Source organism: Octopus bimaculoides, chromosome 7 (genome assembly GCF_001194135.2).
Source record: "Octopus bimaculoides isolate UCB-OBI-ISO-001 chromosome 7, ASM119413v2, whole genome shotgun sequence".
NCBI lineage: Eukaryota > Metazoa > Mollusca > Cephalopoda > Octopoda > Octopodidae > Octopus > Octopus bimaculoides.
Genome location: NC_068987.1, coordinates 95,553,790 through 95,557,433, shown reverse-complemented (window position 1 = coordinate 95,557,433; position 3,644 = coordinate 95,553,790). Strand labels below are relative to the sequence as shown.

The following is a 3,644-nucleotide window of genomic DNA, read 5'->3' as shown; positions in this document are numbered from 1 at the left end:
CACACACACACACACACACACACACACACACACACACACACACACACGCACGCACGCACGTACGCACAGACCACACACACCTATATACATATACAGTTATATGTATATATATATTTATATATATATATACACGCACTTTATATTGATGTACATAAAGATATATAAATGTCATCTACCTATCTATCTATCTATCTATCATCACAGTTTGACCCTAATCACGCAGGCCTGTACGCCAAGTCGTTCCATCCACGACTATCATACATAGTTTATCATGGAATATCTAATGTGTTCCGCCGGTTTTTTTTTTTTTTTAACAGCGGTGTATGATTTGACGGGGATTTGTCTGCTGTTTCTAGCAGAAGGAGCAACCATGAAAAGACTCCCCCATTGACACTGTTAAGTACAGAGACATGGTTGAATTCATAAAAGTCTTGAGTAGATTTATTGCTTCATCTTTTATGCCTGAGTTGAGATAGCATGAATAAAAGGCACCATTACAGTAGGAACAGAAAAGGCAATGAGGGAACGAGGAGACCGCACGTCTGTGGATCAAACCAGAAAATTATCTGAGTGACTTTTTGCAACTCATGTGCAGCAGCTGCAGCGTCTCAGCAGATGCAACGCTCGATTGCAGGCCTCATCTGAGCTTTATCGAATGTCAATTGTTGTTGGGAGATGAAGTTTCTCCTGGACCTGAAGAGATGCGTCAATTGTCAAGTTGTGACTCTAGCTATGTTAAAGATGTGTTTCTGACAGGAGAGATCCTCGATGATACCGAGGTGCGGCACTTGTAGCGATCGCGAAGATTCTAGTTGTGTGCTGCTCGTTTAAGTGTGGCGTGGTGCGATGAAGTTTTCTTGATATGAGTAGGATTCGTATTTTCGTGTTAAAAGAGACAAAATCAGCACGGTCTCATTGGGGGATAATTTCGAGGTCCCTGTTCGTGGAATGGGTGCGAAGATTGTTTATGGTATCTAGATTGTGGATAAATGATGCATGATTAAGGCGAGTTATGGAAGAACGAAACATACTTTCATGTTTAAGAGCGGGTGTTGTCAGATGTGATGACGGCAAACGAATAATTGATGAATAGAAGCAAGAAAGTAGGAGACAAAACTGAACCCTGGGATACGCCGGGTTTTAGGAAGTGGAGAAGAGAAAGAGCTGCATTAACACATGTTACAGTAATATCATCTGATTGGATGCTGAGTCGTTGTTAATGTCTATCTCCATTACTTTAAAGGTATTAGAAGTGAATGTAGTAGGGCGATAGGACCAGCGGGGTGGCCTTTCAAGGGAAAGGAACACAGTATAGAATGTTTTCAAGCATCGGGGTAGATTCCTGCAGAGCAGGAAAGATTGAATGATTTGGTGAAAATAGGCGTGAATTCAGTTTGACGTAATGAAAAGGACATTACATGGATCAGCGGTCTTGTTGGTTTGAAGGAACCAGAGGTACTTATTGGCGTGTAAGTACATGTTATGACCCCGAAATGGACTTAAGATCAAATATTAATCAGTCGATCGAGTAGGAGGGGGTGCTCACTTCAATGATGGGTGGATGGTGCTCTGTAAAGCTGTCGAGAGGAAGGCCCCAAAATAGGGTGCGCAAACTTTCCTAGTGTCCCTTGAAACCTACTGGCGTCCAGTATGTGGAATTTTCGATTAACCGAACTTGCACAAACAAGCTGCTTTCAAGTCTCTGAGAGTAAAGGAAAGGACATTGCCCCGACAAGTGACCTTATTGGTTTGAAGTTCGCACAGGTATTACTTTCACAATTGATGTATGTGTAAGCAAGGCAGGGAACCTGGAATAGCGGAAGATTTGCTGCAAATTCGCCAAGCGTGTGTAGAGTAAGAGTTAACGACAAAGCAGAGAGCGAAGATGTTGGTATTCTTCGAGGTGTACTGCACGCTGAACCATTGTTTTTGTGAAGTTAAAACAAGGAGAATTGTGTATTCGTGCACATTCTTTTAGGAAGAGGCCAGAAGGATCGGCTGCAGTTTAAAAGGCGAAATAATTTGAGGGTTACGTGTTGTACGAAGTTCTCTTTCACGGCTTAAATAGTGGTCTCGTAGAAGATGCACTGTTGGGTAAACGCCTCCCATTTTTAGGGGGTGAGTGAGTTTCGTCAGTTACTGTAGGCTGAACTGTTGCGAACCAACTATGCATAAACTCTCGGGATATTCGAGGCAACGACTTTTTTTGCTGTGTGCAGGATGCAGAAGAATACGACCCAAAAGATAGTTTCGGCCACCCGTATTGCTGATTAGACATTAGCACATGACTGTATTTAAGCACTCAACCTGAAACTTAGATTCTTGGAGAAGAATCGGAGTGGCGTATGGATTATGAAGCTACTAAAACTTGGTTTCTTGGAGAAGGAATTCATATGTTACAGTTGATCACGATGTTTCGAACAATAAAAATCGGTGTATCTTAAAATTTTTATGGGTGAGTGGCTGGGTAATGGATGACAAAAGGAACAAAAACGCAACTGTAATGGTTTTTTAAAATTCTTTTCCTTACAACTTCGTCTTAAACCGAGCAGTTCACCACTTAAATTGAACTCTAAAACGCCAACCAAGAAGAGAGAGCATGCATGCATACATACATACACACATACATACATACATACATACATACATACATACAAAAGAATAAAGAGATTGCAAGTCCAATACCCAAGATACACTTTCAGCTTCATACCCGTTATTAGTGGAGCAACAGGATACATGCCAATCCGCCTGGAGCATAGAATGACTGAATTCGGGTTATGGTTCAGCTCGGGTTCTTAGGGAGAGTACGCAAATCCTTAATTCTTACACTACAAATGATTACAATATCTGGGACTATAAAACCCTGCAAAGCCTTCTTAAGATTTAAAGGATGATGAGTAAAACAAAAAACTTCCCTTTACAACGTTGCTGCCAAGTAGGCGGCCGGTCAAAATTTGCTCTAAATTAAAAAGGGAAAGAGAAGACATACATACAAACAGACATACAGACATGCATGCATACATCCATACATAAATATATGCATACATACATAGAGCAACCACATGTATAAGTATATATATATATTCATCATACAAAACAAACAGATCTGCACATGTACTGACTCCAAATACTTTCACATACAATCAGACATACACAACTATTTTGTTGATGTTGAAATTCAAATGAAGGTGTCTTGGATGTAGGTTAGAAACCGGCTCTTTTTGCATTGACAAGAAATCTAGAAATAAAACTAAATAACATATATACATATATAGGTGTAGGCGTGGCTGTGTGGTAAGTAGTTTGATTACCGACCACATGGTTCCGGGTTCAGTCCCACTGCGTGACACCTTGGGTGAGTGTCTTTTATTATAGCCTCGGGCCGACCAAAGCCTTGTGAGTGGATTTGGTAGACGGAAACTGAAAGAAGCCCGTCGTATATATATATATATATATAAGTGATGCTATCTGTGGGAGTCTCAGCTTTTTTAGCTGCTATTTCTGAACTTCGGTATATGGTGAAGCAAATATTTGCTGATCCCTTAATTACGTTTATAAATATATATGAGCTTTTAAATAAGTTCTCCACCAATAATGGTGCCTACATACCGATGGGCTTGGTAAAAATTATTAATTATTAATTG

At 40.3% G+C, this 3,644-nt stretch overlaps 1 protein-coding gene across 1 annotated transcript in view; it reads right to left on the bottom strand.

The window, feature by feature from the left end:
* Positions 1-3,644, bottom strand: part of LOC106868852 (MAM and LDL-receptor class A domain-containing protein 2) — a 54,841-nt gene that overhangs the window by 50,286 nt on the left and 911 nt on the right. The window lies entirely within an intron of this gene.